Source organism: Lissotriton helveticus, chromosome 12 (assembly GCF_964261635.1).
Source record: "Lissotriton helveticus chromosome 12, aLisHel1.1, whole genome shotgun sequence".
Lineage (NCBI taxonomy): Eukaryota > Metazoa > Chordata > Amphibia > Caudata > Salamandridae > Lissotriton > Lissotriton helveticus.
Window position 1 is genome coordinate 889,317,802 of NC_136073.1, and position 16,352 is coordinate 889,334,153.

General features: G+C 47.2%; 1 protein-coding gene across 13 annotated transcripts in view; it reads right to left on the minus strand.

Moving 5' to 3' along the window:
• ZCWPW1 (zinc finger CW-type and PWWP domain containing 1) overlaps nt 1–16,352 on the minus strand; it is a 1,771,049-nt gene that overhangs the window by 1,233,234 nt on the left and 521,463 nt on the right. The window lies entirely within an intron of this gene.

Consider the following 16,352-nt stretch of genomic DNA (forward strand, 5'->3'; position numbering starts at 1 on the left):
GCACAGTTCTGTGGGCACCCTGTATCAGTCCAAACAATCCCTTATGGTGGTGGTTGTAAGTCAACCTTATAGACAAGCTATCCTAGGGGTAGCATGGACTAAGCAGCCTTAAAGGCTTAACTCAAGAGGACATGTGAAGCCAGCTGTTTTACCATATGCAATCCTGTAATACCAAATGAAAGGAAACCACACAAGTTATATATTATTACAAATATATGTATTTATTCTCAGAATAATCCCCACTACTCTTTATGAGCAATGAAGCACACGCGTTTAAATAAAAGCACAGTATAACATAAACAAGTTGCACGTTTTTGGATGAGGCCGGTGGCCACTCAAACCATATATCAATAAAGTGGTATAACAATCACTAATCGATCGGGGATAAGGCCTAGGGCCTTGTGAATCGCTGGGACTACACTGGACTAACAGCAGTTAGGACGGGAGTAGCCCGCGGGATTCGGGTGCAGTGCGGGAAGCACGGCTTGCACCAATGTAAAGTCAATGGTGCATAAAAGTTACAAGGTTATTGCAAAAGGAGTCTTCCGACTGGACTAGGACTACCAAACTTTGGCTTAGGCACTAGAGGTGTGTACCAGTGTGGGAACACCGGCGCTAGTAAGTTACCTCACCCACAGGAAGCGGGTGAAAATTGTAAATGTAAATTGATACTTGTATAGCGCACTACTCACCCGCAAGGGTCTCAAGGCGCTTGTACGAATACCGCTGGGGAACCCATCCTGGCTTTCCCTGTGAGGTGTCCACTCCTGGGCACCCCCAAGGTGGAGGCCAGGCATCCTTAGCGTTGTGGGGGCCGTTGTGGAGATTAAGCAAGCTATTGCCCAGAGTTGCAGAGTGAGACTCCATGATTGGAATAGGCACCGAGGCGAGAATTATCAGGTCCGTGGAATTTTTGAGCTCAAGACCCGCCGAGGCGGGGAATTGAACCCTGGTCCCGGGCTAGACCTCTGCATCAGGGTCTGCCGCTCTAACCATTAAGCCACACTTCTCCACGGGTGCACAGGTGCCAATCTGTGTCGGGTTTCGTCACGCAGTTCGATGGTGCCTGAGGATGAAGATGCTGCAGGCGTCCAGAAGAGAAGGTTCCGGTGCGATCCAAGGGTGGATCGAAGTTGAAGGGTACCTGAAAGCAGAGGGGACAGAGTCTGGGTCACTAGCCAGTGACCAGGAAGGAACCAGGAAGGAACCAGACGATGTCGGGCGAAATCAGGTTGATGACGGGTGCCTTGTCTCCGCTGCCACGTGGACTCTGGGGCACCGAGGATGTTCGGGAGTGGATCACGAGCTGTCCCACGAAGGCTTTCGCTGTCGGCGGTGTCGGCTTCCGGATCGGAGTCAACAAGCCTTGGCAAGGGCAACCCACGCAGGAATCGAAGAAGGCGTTGCACTCGGACCAGCAAGGTCAGAGCGGGTGCTCCTCTTCAGGGGAGCGAGGGCCAGTCTGGAGCAACCAGACCAGCGGTGTAAATTCTTAGGTTCGTCGGTTCTGAGGCCACTAGCCAACGGGCAAGTGACCGGACCAACGCGTCGAGCAGAAAGATGCAAAAGGGCCCCACGCAGCACTCGTCGAGTGTGGAGGGGTGAGCTTCGGTGCACGAGCTGCTCGGGGCTAGAGCTTCTCAAACTCCAATGCACAGCTTCGAGGGAGCCTCGAGTGCTGCACGGTCAGCGCTTCGTTGTTCCTCCAAGATGGCCGCTCCCACGCTTCCGGTCGCCTCCACGGGTCTCAGCTTTGCAGGGACTATGGATCGGGCTGTTAGAAGGCAGGCTCACTGGGTCTTGTCGATCTCTGTCGCTCGAGTTCCGGCGGGAACTGCAACAAAGCAAACGTCGAGGTGCTGGATGGTGCCTGTTTGCACAGGGTGGTCACTCCTTGACCACAAGGGGGATTCTTCAGTCTTCCACGTCGAGTGGGATGTCGAAGGGTCCAGAGTTTCGTTTCATAAGTTTCAGTCAGGATAATCTGATGTGCATTGGCACTGCTCCCACCTATATTCCAAATCTGGGGGCTGGATTACCTGCTAGGTCCCTCCTATGGGTGGGACCCAGGAAGGGGGTGGTTACACCCCTTTCCTTTGTCCAGTTTGCCGCCAAGACTGGGGCTGGAGTGCCCCAGAACCGGTTTGACTGGAATCTGCCCAGTGACACCTTGTGTGCCCCAGGCAGTGTCTAGTTTCTTTCAACCCGCCCTGCTACAATCCACTATCTCCTGTCTGGGGTGGTGTAACACCTCCCTGTGACAGGAGATCCTTTGATCAAGCCTCCTCTGTCGAGTTTCGGTCCGCAGCAGGAGGCCAGACCAGTGTCTGTGGCAGCAGCATCCATTTTGTGATGCTGGGGCTCTGGTTAGGATTAACCGCATTTGCAGTAAGTAACATGTCTTCTCCCTCTAGAAGGGTGGAATGCTACCCCCGTCGCCAGAACTGGCGAGGGGGTAGTATTCCAAAGTGTATGACACCAAACACGACATGTTTTGATAAAGCCAAACCAAGTTAGCATTAACCGCGAGGATTATAATGCACTTAAGAGTATATGGTATGGCAGTATCACTGGAACAGCAGTAAGGAAATGGTTCCGAACACTGCAGACAGGCTCAGCTCATGCTAGAGCACCATCTCACATAAAACCAAGCACTCTGCCTCCAGGATTGTAAAGGTCTGCCATAGGAGTGACTGATAGGCATATAGGTGTCCAGATATAGGTTTAGATATAGGTATACTATATCTAAGCAAGGGGTGCCCAGCTGAGTGTCAATTTAAGAACCAGCCAGGGGTGGCAAAAGCTATGCTTCAGCCCCTGGTACGCCTTGGATGCCCCTATGCCCTGGGCACCTATAGTGCACTGTACAGGGGCTGACAAGGAGTCCAGTACCAATTTGGTTATGCACCTAGGGTTCATGGAGTCCATTTTAAGAGAGAGCAGATAGCCTGGGGCCCTGGTTAGCAGGATCCCAGGCCAACTAAGTCAAAAACCAGCTAAACACTAGGCAAAAAATCTGGGGTAACCATAGTCAGGTATCCACCTTCCTACAGTCGCACCCACCTGTCCGTGGTAATTGCGTTCCAGACAGGTAGGAATTGTTGGAGTCTGCCTCCGACCGGTGTTAGGTGGTCTGGAGGTAGTGTGATGAAGTCACTGTTTTGTGGCAGTGGAGGCTCTGGTGTTATTGCCTCCACGTCCTCTTACCTTATTATTGTTGCCCCTATAACCTCCCCTGTTGGAGTTTTTGGTGAAGGAACCTTGTGTGTTGCCTTTGTATGAAGATGCCGTTTGTGAGGTATTGCCTCGTGTAGCTGCCCTGTATGAGGAGCGTCGAAAGGAACTTCTATGTTGCTGAAACTGCAATGCACCCATTGACTTTGCGGTTTCTGTGTCCTTTTTCATTTTATCCAAAATGGTGTCGACAGCAGGGCCAAAAAGAAAGTCCTGATTGACTGGCTGGTTAAGAATGGTGGACTGTACTTCATTCTTAAAGCCCGAAATACGCAGCCATGCATGTCGGCGTAGTACAACGCTAGTGTTAATAGACCTGGCTGCGGTGTCGGCTGAATCAAGCGCACATTTGATGGAGGCGTTTGTAATGAATTTTCCCTCCTGTATGAGGTCATCAGCTTGGGCTTTAAAAGGCTCGGGTAGGTGTTGCATTAAGCTTTCGAGCTGGTCATAGTGTGCCCTGTCATAACAAGCTAGCAGAGCTTGTGTATTGGCAATCCTCCATGAATTGGAGGCCTGTGCTGCTACCCTTTTACCTGAGGCCTCTAGTATCTTAGATTCCTTATCGGGGGGAGGTGCTTCCCTCCTTGTCTGTGAGTTGGCCCTTTTGCATGCATTGGCCACCACCGGTGAGTCTAATGGTAACTGCCCTCTGATGTAGGTAGGGTCTGTAGGGGCTGCTCTATACTTCTTCTCAATCCTGGGATTGATTACCCGTGCCCTGGCTGTATCTTTAAATATGTCAGGTGCGTGTTTTAACACTCCCTTTAACATAGGAAGTGTTCCTATGTTCCACTATCTCCTGTCTGGGGTGGTGTAACCCCTCCCTGTGACAGGAGATCCTTTGATCAAGCCTCCTCTGTCGAGTTTCGGTCCGCAGCAGGAGGCCAGACCAGTGTCTGTGGCAGCAGCATCCATTTTGTGATGCTGGGGCTCTGGTTAGGATTAACCGCATTTGCAGTAAGTAACATGTCTTCTCCCTCTAGAAGGGTGGAATGCTACCCCCGTCGCCAGAACTGGCGAGGGGGTAGTATTCCAAAGTGTATTACACCAAACACGACATGTTTTGATAAAGCCAAACCAAGTTAGCATTAACCGCGAGGATTATAATGCACTTAAGAGTATATGGTATGGCAGTATCACTGGAACAGCAGTAAGGAAATGGTTCCGAACACTGCAGACAGGCTCAGCTCATGCTAGAGCACCATCTCACATAAAACCAAGCACTCTGCCTCCAGGATTGTAAAGGTCTGCCATAGGAGTGACTGATAGGCATATATGTGTCCAGATATAGGTTTAGATATAGGTATACTATATCTAAGCAAGGGGTGCCCAGCTGAGTGTCAATTTAAGAACCAGCCAGGGGTGGCAAAAGCTATGCTTCAGCCCCTGGTACGCCTTGGATGCCCCTATGCCCTGGGCACCTATAGTGCACTGTACAGGGGCTGACAAGGAGTCCAGTACCAATTTGGTTATGCACCTAGGGTTCATGGAGTCCATTTTAAGAGAGAGCAGATAGCCTGGGGCCCTGGTTAGCAGGATCCCAGGCCAACTAAGTCGAAAACCAGCTAAACACTAGGCAAAAAATCTGGGGTAACCATAGTCAGGTATCCACCTTCCTACAGTCGCACCCACCTGTCCGTGGTAATTGCGTTCCAGACAGGTAGGAATTGTTGGAGTCTGCCTCCGACCGGTGTTAGGTGGTCTGGAGGTAGTGTGATGAAGTCACTGTTTTGTGGCAGTGGAGGCTCTGGTGTTATTGCCTCCACGTCCTCTTACCTTATTATTGTTGCCCCTATAACCTCCCCTGTTGGAGTTTTTGGTGAAGGAACCTTGTGTGTTGCCTTTGTATGAAGATGCCGTTTGTGAGGTATTGCCTCGTGTAGCTGCCCTGTATGAGGAGCGTCGAAAGGAACTTCTATGTTGCTGAAACTGCAATGCACCCATTGACTTTGCGGTTTCTGTGTCCTTTTTCATTTTATCCAAAATGGTGTCGACAGCAGGGCCAAAAAGAAAGTCCTGATTGACTGGCTGGTTAAGAATGGTGGACTGTACTTCATTCTTAAAGCCCGAAATACGCAGCCATGCATGTCGGCGTAGTACAACGCTAGTGTTAATAGACCTGGCTGCGGTGTCGGCTGAATCAAGCGCACATTTGATGGAGGCGTTTGTAATGAATTTTCCCTCCTGTATGAGGTCATCAGCTTGGGCTTTAAAAGGCTCGGGTAGGTGTTGCATTAAGCTTTCGAGCTGGTCATAGTGTGCCCTGTCATAACAAGCTAGCAGAGCTTGTGTATTGGCAATCCTCCATGAATTGGAGGCCTGTGCTGCTACCCTTTTACCTGAGGCCTCTAGTATCTTAGATTCCTTATCGGGGGGAGGTGCTTCCCTCCTTGTCTGTGAGTTGGCCCTTTTGCATGCATTGGCCACCACCGGTGAGTCTAATGGTAACTGCCCTCTGATGTAGGTAGGGTCTGTAGGGGCTGCTCTATACTTCTTCTCAATCCTGGGATTGATTACCCGTGCCCTGGCTGTATCTTTAAATATGTCAGGTGCGTGTTTTAACACTCCCTTTAACATAGGAAGTGTTCTGACACTTTTTTCTGAAGTAGGGAAGGTGTCAAATAAGAAGTCTTCTACCACAGGGTCATTATGCATGTCTACATTGTGGTACTGTGCTGCCCTGTCTATTAATTGGTTGAAGACAATGGTGTCATCCGTAGGTGACGGCTTAGTTGGATAAGAGGATACATCAGGGATGGGATGGGTGTTATAAGTGTCAGTTGGTTTCTCCCAAGGTTCATTTTGGGGGTCAGGATCTTGTGGATAATCATACTCAGGCTGTGGATTCTTCCCTGTGTTCCCCTCATTGTCCCCATAGTGAGAAGGAGAGTAAGGAGCAAAAGGTGTAGTAGGCATAATGGGATAGAAAGGAATGAGGGGTCTAGATGGAGAAGTCCCAAAGTCCTTCTTCTTTAGTGGAATAGGGGATTTAGAGACAGTGTCCAGTGGCCTCTTCTTCCTGTGCAGGATTGTGACTTTACCAGTCTCAGGATTAATATATATGTTTGCCTGGTCGTCTGATGGATCTGGATGGAAGAGTTCTTCCTCTACAGTCTTTGGTCGTGTTTTTGACTTTTTTGGGTCGATAACACCTTCTACCTCGATGTCTTTTGGTGCCTTAGTGTTTTTCTTCGGCTCGGGCCCTTTCTTCGGGTCGACGAGTGATTTCGGGTCGACCGGGTCTGTCGGTTCAACACGTTTTTTGTGCTCGACAGGCTTTTTTGGGTGACTGTCCTTTGCCGAGTCGATGGTCTTTTTGGGATCGACTGGAATTTTCGGAGCACTTGTCTTTGGGTCGATAGCCGGGTTACAGGCTTCGATACAGCACCCTTTCCGTCGGCGTTCTTTTTCCGGGTCGGCGGCTTTCGGTACAGCTGGCTTGTTCGGGTCAACGACCTTCTTTGGTTTGGCGCCCGTCGGCTGTGTGTTCTTGTTCGTTTCGACGACCTTCTTCGGGTCGACGGTTTTATTTGGGTCAACGCCTTTTTCGGGTCGACCCTTTTCTTTGGGTCGACGCTTTAGGACTTTACGGCCTTCTTCGGTTCGACGCCCTTTGGGTCGACGACCTTTTCGGGCTCTGGAACCTTCTTAGGGATGACGTTACTTGGCCCTGGGGTCTCTGAAGGCTTAGGTTTCGGTTTCGGATCCGAGCCGGATGGCGGGGCAGTCGAAAGTTTTTTCGGATCTTGGCTAAGGCCTCTTGGCGATGCCTCGACCGGAGCCTTCGGTAACGGGGTAAGTGGTGTCGGGGGCAGTGTACTCACGATTTGCCCCGGTGGGATCTCGTCATCGGAGTCCAAGTGGTCCTCGACGGTGACGATCTCTAGGTCTGAATCTGGTGCTTCTGGAAGTTCTTGGTCATCATCGAAGATGTTGTCCGGTTCCGGTGCCTGTCGCTGCATCTCTTGCCTAGCGGCCCGTCGAATCCGTATGGTTTTCTTCGACCGAAATTGGGCGCAGGCTGGGCAGGTTTCTTCCTTATGGTCTGGTGAAAGGCACTTGTTGCATACAGAGTGTTTGTCAGTATGCGGGAACTTGGAGTGGCATTGTGGGCACCTTTTGAACGGGCTCCTTTCCATCGACAGCAGGCCCACGTGGCGTCGAAAAGGCCCAACGGCCCGCGTCGACGACCGAGCCGAGATGGAGAGCTTGATCAAGTAGAGAGGTACCGAGCGAGAACAATACCGTCAAAGTCGAAGGCCTTTTGGCCTTTAAAAAAGTTTTGTTTCGATTCCGAAGTTGGAGTATAGGAGTAACATCCGAACCCAATGGCGGAAAAAACAATCTGAGGATGGAGAAGATGCCCATGCGCACTCTAGTCCAGGGGAGGGGTCACCTATCTCGTGATACTTCGAAGACTCTTCCAGGACAACAAAGTGCAATCATCTGGACCCAACACTAGGCGGCGATCTATGCACAGATTTGAATTCAGCAGCCCACATGCCTCGAACATTCACATCTGCTGGAAAAAATGACTGAGGCAATGTTTGCAGGTAATATACTACCAGATAAGAAAGAAGGTCTAAGGAATATTTACAGACCTACGTGGATAAATCCCCTATCCATATATAACAACAACAAAAATCCGCGGGTCTCAAAAAAGAGGTGTAAAGACCGATATTACAAAGTGCATACAACAGGAAAAAGTAAACATGGAGGGAGTCTCAATTAAGAGGATGGATTCCCATCACCCACCGAAGTGGCATGGTTCATCATTTGGGGATCTCCTCTCGGCTGCACACTAGTGCAAGCAAGAAGCTACAACTCCTTGTTAGTGTAAAGGAGGAGCTAGCGGATGTTTTCAATGAAATCGAAGACCAGATCACCTAAGATCAATGAAGCATAACGCAGTGTGGTGAATGTGTAGTGCAGTGTAGAAGTAAGTGAATTACGATTGACTACCAGGGGGAAAATACATTTATTCAGTATACTCTGGTGTCAAGGGTTAAAAAAGTGGACAAGCAGGATACTAATGGTGCTTAGAGCGCCCTGGGTGGGACAAGAGAGGAAAAGAACCCAGGGCGATTGTGTTATAATCAATTTTGAGGACCCACGTACAGCAGATTATATATGCTCATGGAGAATTCAAGGGTGTAATGAATGTATTGAAACTAAACAACTCTCCTTCTTCTATCCCCCTGGGAGTTGTGCTGGGCCGGATTATGATGGGAATTGGAGTAAAATAGGCCACCGGGATTGGGGAGGAGTTTGGGGAGAATGGGGAGGGAATCCTAGCAGAGACGGAGTATTCATGGAAACCTGTAGAGGGATTCCGACCACTAACAGGTATAGTTGCTTGGAGATGGTCGACTGACTGACAGCACCGACTGAGTTCTCCAAGAAAGATTGGGAGGGGTCTAGAAAGACTAACGGAAGAGTTAATCAGATGGTCGACAGTTACACAAAGCCCACTCCTGAGGATAGTGAAGCAGATGTAGCTTCAGCACTTACCATACAGCGCCCACCAGCTATAGGGATAAATAGCATGGAGATTGCAGCAATCGAAAGCCCTGGGGGTGGCGAAGATAGCGCGTCAGTTAAATATAGGCCTTTAAAAAAGGCGGTTATAAATGGGAAAACTGGAAAATCATGTCTAAATAAGCAGACTAAAAATGACCTTAGGATCCTTAGCTGGAACGTTGCAGGGTTGGAACCGAGATTATCGGATCCAGATTGATTAAAGATATTATCTGATAAAGACATAATAATGTTCCAGGAGACATGGGCTATTACCGATCTCCATATAGAGGGCTTTTACTATAACAGTGTAATTGCAACCAAGCCTGACTTTAATCGGCCCGCGGGCGAGTTACTAATTGGTATCAGGATAACTGCAGGTGGCAGTATAAAGACAATACCGACCAAAAGCCCGAATATTCAGATCATTGAATATAAAAGAAAGGTCCCTTTTGATGTGATTAATTTTTATAACAATGATTTCTGTTCAATCCCAAATAAAAATGTTATAGAACTTTTTAAATTTCTATCTGATGTGACCGATTCACTAGAAAAAAGCATGGGTAACAGGATTATCCTAGCCGGGGATTTTAATGCAAAGATTCCAAATTCTGGATTAAATGTGACAAACATCCAAACTGATCGAGCAGTAAAAAGGGGCATCGAATTGGATTGCTTAATCCGTGAGCATATTTTAACCGATGAATATACATTCACGAATAAAGCTTTGAAAAAAAAAAAAAATGTGGCTAAGATCCAAACTGATCGAGCAGTAAAAAGGGGCATAGAATTGGATTGCTTAATCCGTGAGCATATTTTAACCAATGCCATGGACGTAAGTCCTACCCCTACAATTAATTGCGTTCCGACATTTAGAGGTAGATACTACTCTACCACCATTGATTATATCTTTATGTCATCTGAGTTAATTGATTGTCTTACAATGGCTAAAGTTCTAGAAACCGCCTTTGGGGATCATAATGCACTAGTGGCGAATATTAGTTTGGGTCCCTCCCCAGTGTTCGCTCGCACACTAGGTGCCAGAGATATCACCCCCGCCACAAACAACTTGAGGTTGAAATGGAGGGGGGTCGATAGTGGAAGCATAGTCGAGCTTGTCATAAACAAGCATCAACATCTGATCAACTCATGCACACTCTCAGATGGGAATAACGTAAGGATAATAACAGACTTTACCAATCTGTGCTCTGTTATAAAGTCACTCTTAATCGTCCTCAACCAAAGAATAGACAGGGATCCCAGGTGGTTTGATAGTAATTGCTCAGCTGCTAACAGGGCTCTACGTAAGGCACTGAGTGCAAAACCCAGATGTCAAATGGAGGTTAGGGTGGCAAGAAAGAAGTAAAAATCCACAATAGGGGAACGTAAGGCAGCGCTTTTGATAGAGCGTTGGGAGGAGCTATCTGATTCTGCAGCAGGGAAGAATGGAACGACCTTCTGGTCTGCAGTGAAAACTATGAGTAATATGGGAAACCAATTATCCACAATTAGTTGTACTATCCCGAGTAATCAGTGGGAAGATCATTTCTCCAAAATATATGCCACTCCCCCTAATGTTAATGACAACTATACACCTGGTCAACTGTGCTCCTTACAGATTAGTTTAGGCGAGGTGATTGTGGCAATCAAACAGAGCCTTGGCAATAAGGCCCCTGGGCCAGACGGCCTTCCAATAGACATAATCAAATGGAAACCTGAACTTTGGGCACCCATATTAACAAATGTTTTTAACAGCCTACCTCTAGTGCCAATGCCAGATACATGGTCAACAAGTATAATAGTGCCAATTTACAAGAAGGGGGAGAGAACAGATCCAGCAAAGTATAGACCTATTTCACTCCTAGATAACACCCTGAAAATTCTGGGACGAGTTATATATAACAGAGTAAACGACTGGGCAGAGGAAATGGGTGTTTTAGATCCTTGTCAAATGGGCTTTAGAAGTGGGGTTGGGACGACAGAGCAGTGCTTGAATTTAAATTTAGTAATTGGCAAATATAACATCGCTAGGTCGTCACCAATTTATTTAGCCTTTATGGACTTATCGTCCACATTTGACCGAATAAATAGGTCCAGATTGTGGTCTACTCTCCTGGACTATGGCTTAGATGAGCCCCTTGTACATTTTTTGGCCTATCTGCATACCGACACAAAAGCCCAAGTAAGAATCGGGATGGCGGGGGAAATCTCCGGGGCCATAAAGGTGTAAAGAGGAGTTAGGCAGGGGTGCATTTTAGCACCCCTATTGTTTATTATTTACATTAATGGGATAAATAACTCCCTAAAACTGGCAACTACGGATGTCCCGAAAATAAGGGGGGGACCGTTACCGACACTGCTATATGCAGATGATGCTGTCCTTATGGGCCTTACACCAAACGCCTTACGAACCCTGGTTAAAAGTTTTGCACAGTATATGGATAATTTAGACCTCAAAGTAAATTTAAAAAAATCTTTTATCATGTCTTGTGGGCCAGGGAAAAGACAGCTTAGCGTCATCTCGGTGGGAACTGACAAACTTTATTCTACAAATACTTTTCCCTATTTAGGAATAGTTTTTTCTGTGAACGGCTCGTGGAGTGGACATTTAGTCCACGCCATGAGCAAGTTCTCAAAAGCTATTAATTCTATTCTTAATCTCCCACGGCCCAAGAAAATCGATGCTATTAGAACAATTTAAATTTTTTTTAAATTGCAGTGTGCTCCGGTAGCAACATACGGGGCTGAGATATGGGGTCTGGGTAAAATACCCAGTATTCAAACTGAGGAAAATCGTTTTTGCAGGAAAATTCTTGGGAGTCCCCATCTCTACCTCAGAGTATATTTGTCATTGTGAACTAAATTTGCACCACATATCGGATTTTATAGCAACAAGACCAGCCTTGTTCTGGCTGGCTATCTGGAGGAATAAATCGGCCTCTCTCACCCATGAAATCATAAGAGATTGTCTTAACTGTGAGAAAGGGATGAAAATCCCTTGGCTCTCTGGAGTTTTTAATAAATTGAGTAGTGTGGGTAAAGGTCATCTTTTTTCCGATTTATTTTATTTTATTTATTTATACAATTTATATAGCGCGCAAATACCCTGAGGTGTCTCGGCGCTGCTCAATTCATGTGCTGAAAGGGGTCACTGATTTATTACTGATTAAAAAGCCATGTTTTTAATTGTTTCCGAAATGTCATCAAGAAAGGACTGTTTTTAATATCGAGGGGGAGGGTATTCCATAATCTGGAAACAGCCACTGTAAAGCGTCTATCTCCCCGAGTCACTTTTTTTGTCCGCGGGATTGGGAGCAGATGGGCTGTGGATGAGCGTAAGGCTCTTTTAGGAGTATATACACACAAGGCTTTTTTTAAAATTGTGGCCCTATGTTGTGCATGGCTTTATAGGTAATACACAACGCCTTAGCTCTTGGGGGGTAAAGGAATCCCTCTGGTGCTGGTACCAGAGGGATTCCCTCTGCCATGGCGTCCGACGCACATGAGCACTGATGCGTCGTACGGCTCCCGCACGTCCGACGCATCCAAGGGGTAAATATAGAGGTTTGAACCTTGGGTTTGAATCCAGAGATACGTAGCCAGGTGTGCCTTCTTAAAAGGACTCTGGTATTGACCGCTCTGGCAGCTGTGTCTACAGCATTGCTGGAGCACCTGATTTGATTGTTGGAAATAAGTTGTCCCTCCCTTATCAGGTCTTCAGCTTTTGATTTATGTTCTTGGGGTAGATATTGGATCAACTGTTCCATCTCTTTCCAATGTGCACAGTGGTATCTAGCTAGCAACGCTTGTGTGTTGGATACGCGCCAGAAGTTTGCTGCCTGAGATGTGATTCTCTTCCCCGAAGCATCAAGAAGCTGAGATTCCTTATCTGGGGTTGGAGCATCTCTTGTGGTTTGGGAGTTAGCCCTCTTGCCTGTGTTAGACACTACTAGCGAGTCCAACGGTAATTGTCCCCTAATGTACGCTGAGTCAGATGGTGCTGACATATTTTTTGTCTACCCTAGGGGCAATGATACGTGCCCTGACAGGATCACTAAAGATATCATCCACATGTCTGATCATACCCTTGAGCATTGGTAAAGTGTGTGATGACCTTTGAGTAGTGCTAAGGGTTTCGAAAAGGAAATCCGCTTCGAGGGAATCTTTGTGGAGCTGCACTCCATGGTAATTGGCAGCCCTACCCAGCAAATCAATGTAACCTACGCTGTCGTCGAGTGGAGAAGGTTTGGTAGGGTATAGGTCAGGGTCATTGCCTGTGGGAGAGTTAATGTTGTAGCCGTCCCATGGGTCTGCAGTTACCGGCTGACCATCATAATCCCCATCCCCATTATCATCCCGATCATCCTGGTTGTCAGGTGTATGTGGTGAATGCTGAGGTGAAGTAGGCACAGGTATAGACTGTGGAGGAGGAGATGAGATAGGAAGAGGAAGAGGAGGAGGAAGGGTAGGGTTAGTTCTGACAATTCTCTTTTTCAAAGGAATGTGATATTCCTCTTTAGCATCAGTCCTTCTCTTTAGAGTCACTGTGGTAGTGATATGCCCAGTTTTTGGATCATGTGCAACACTTTCTATTTCGGGTCCGGTTTATCGAGCAGATCGTCAAAACAGTGTTTTTTGGTGACTTCGGTGCCTGCTGTTGTTTCGGAGCAGAAGGTTTCGGTGCTGATGGTTTAGGGGCTGGTGTTTCCGAATCCGAAGTGTATTTTGGGGCCGATGGTTGAGGGACGGAGTCGGACTTAAATTCCGATCCCGAGGGTTTCAGCTCGGTTCCCGTTTTGGATTGGGGCTTATCGGAGCCGAAAAGCTTTTTGGTAGGCTTCGGTGCACGAGCCCGAAGGCGGGGTGTCGGAAGCATGATCTCGGGGCCGACCGGGGCCTATGGGCGCGGGTTAGTGCGACCCTTCTTTTTGGGGCGAGGTGGATGTCGGGGTGAGCAAGTTTCTGTACTCACAGTACGTTGTCATCATCCTGGTCGAAGCCGTATTCGGAAATGGAGATCGGTTCCTTCTCTACTTCGGCCCCAATAGCGTCCTCTGCTTCTTCATCTGATTGAGGTCCGAAGATGTCCGAAATTGAGGCTGTGCATTGATGTTGCATGTCGCGACATCGAGTTCGACGGCCGCGAAGTGTCTTTTTGGAGCGGAACGCTTTGCACGTGTCGCAGTTCTGTTCTCTGTGCTCAGGAGACAAGCACAGATTACACACTCCTTGTGAGTCGGTGCGCGGGTATTTTGCGTGGTACCGAGGGCAGAATTCAAAAGGAGTTCGTTCCATCGACGGGGGTAGGCCCAACGGCTTACCACAAACTTTCCTGATCGAAAGAGAGTTTTAACCAGAGAATCAGACACGCGAAGAGTAGTATTCGTGATCAGAAACAATACTGTTGAGGTTGAGTGTCTTGGGCTTCAAAGGAAACCCGAAGGAATGGTGTCGAACCAAAGCGCAGCGATTAACATCCGAACCCGATGGCGGGAAAAAACAATCTAACAATGTAGTTGATGCCCATGCGCACTATCACCGAAAGGAGGAGTCACCTACCTCGTGGTTGGAAAGACTTCTTCGAAGAAAAACAAAGTGCAAACATCCAGACCTAACACTAGATGGCGATCTATGCATAGCATGTGATCTACAGCTCATATGCCTCGAACATATGTTTATCTGTTGTAAATAGTGACCAGACAAACATCTTGGTGATGTGAGTGGGAAGTGTTAGTTTGTATTGTTCTTTTTAGATGCTTATTATGTTGTACCATATTCATCGAGATGTACATTTTCATATAAAATAACATAACATATGTACATGTAAAGCGCACGTTCAACCGTAGGCATCTTGGCACTGAATAACAGGTGTTTAATGTTACCAACTCAATGGTATTCATTTTATCGACCTCAGATGGATGAAAGGCTGAGTGGACCCTCCGAGTTGAACCTGTGACCGTAAGGTCGAACATAGACCCCTGCAGTGGATGTATTAGTCCACTAAGCCACCAGACCCAGCCATATGAGTATGTTTCTGTTGAAAATGTCAAATAATGAATAACTGGAAAAAGGAACAATGACAGGCATGCTGTATGGATGACCAATCATGCTGTCACAATTTTCCTTTCCTCTGCTACATTTTGGAAAGCTTAATCTCATGACTTCTCAGTTGGTGGCATCACAGGTCTGAGGCACAGTGCAAAAATTCTAGATGCAGACCCAGAGCACAGTTAGAAGGATCTCAAATGAATAGTGCTAGCTATCTACCAAAATCAAAGGTACTTGTGCCATTTTAGGAAAGGATTATAGCGGTAATCCTAGTTCACCTTTGGGATTAGTATAATAGAAATTGTAAGCACAAAATAGTCCCACAAACATGCAGGATCTCGGGGCACTTTTGCCAAAATGCATATTTCTGTATTCCATCTTTATCTTTCTTTAAGACGCTTATAAATTCATATGTGATACAAAAAAATATTTACAAAAAAATATTTAGCAGCCTTATCCTGGAAAGTCAGTTTCCTTGCAGCTCTATCATCTCAAGACACTGGCCTGTATGAATTGTTCCATGACAACCAAGTAGTCATAAGAACACATTTGAAATTTTTGCATAGATTCGGATTTTCATGTAAAGATATAAGAAATTCAAAATAATGGAATTATGGTCCACTACGAACCGATCTAGCAACCTACAATCAATGTCCCGTTGCATAGTTTGTACATTCTGCTATGCTACCTGAAAGCAAATAAAACCAGAGTTTAAGCGGCTAAAGCTACATTACTGAGGAACATCCCTATTACCAAGTTCTACACGGTGACCGGAGGAGGGCCCTGTCCAGACGTTCGTCCCGGTGAGTGCATTGGCTGGCGTGCTGCTGGGCCCCCTGCAATGGCCACTTGCAGTGAATTGTGGGGCCCGGGAGAGACGTGACTGCAGGGAAGTCGGTCTGCCCCTGCTCCTAGCGGATGAAGACTTGAGGGGTGAGCTCACGCCTTGTGCAGAAGAAGCAGAGGCCTGCACTGAGCTTAGACTTGGAGAGTCCCTCCAACGACCCGACTAGTGACTAAATGGACACACCAGAAATGGACCATAACTCCTTCTCCATTATTTTTAATTTCTTGTTGTTAGTTTGTTATGATTCAGGTTTGTTTTGAACTCTCTTTGTTGTACGGACCTGGGAGCTACTGTCATGGGTTCATGACCTCTACACTCCCTAATACATTAATCTCTGCCAACACCGCGAACAAGACCCTCTGCCCTCTCATGGATAGCCAGGGAATGGCACTATATACTTGTAACCAATGTCAGTCCGACTGAGAATCCTGACCTTAAATATCAAAGGCCTTAATCACCCCCTGAAAAGGAACTGCATCTTGTCTTACCTCGTACACTCGGACCCATATGTGTCTCCTACAAGAGACCTACTTGCTTCTTCGGGATGAGCATAGGCTCCGCTCCTAGCACTTTCCACACCAATACTTCTCTTTTCTCCTGAACAAAACAGCGGGGTTGCCATTTTTGTCTCTCGTCACTTTAAGGGCAAGGTTTTAGCCAAAGAGGCCGAGTTGCGGGGGAGGCTGTTGGCATTCTCACTACA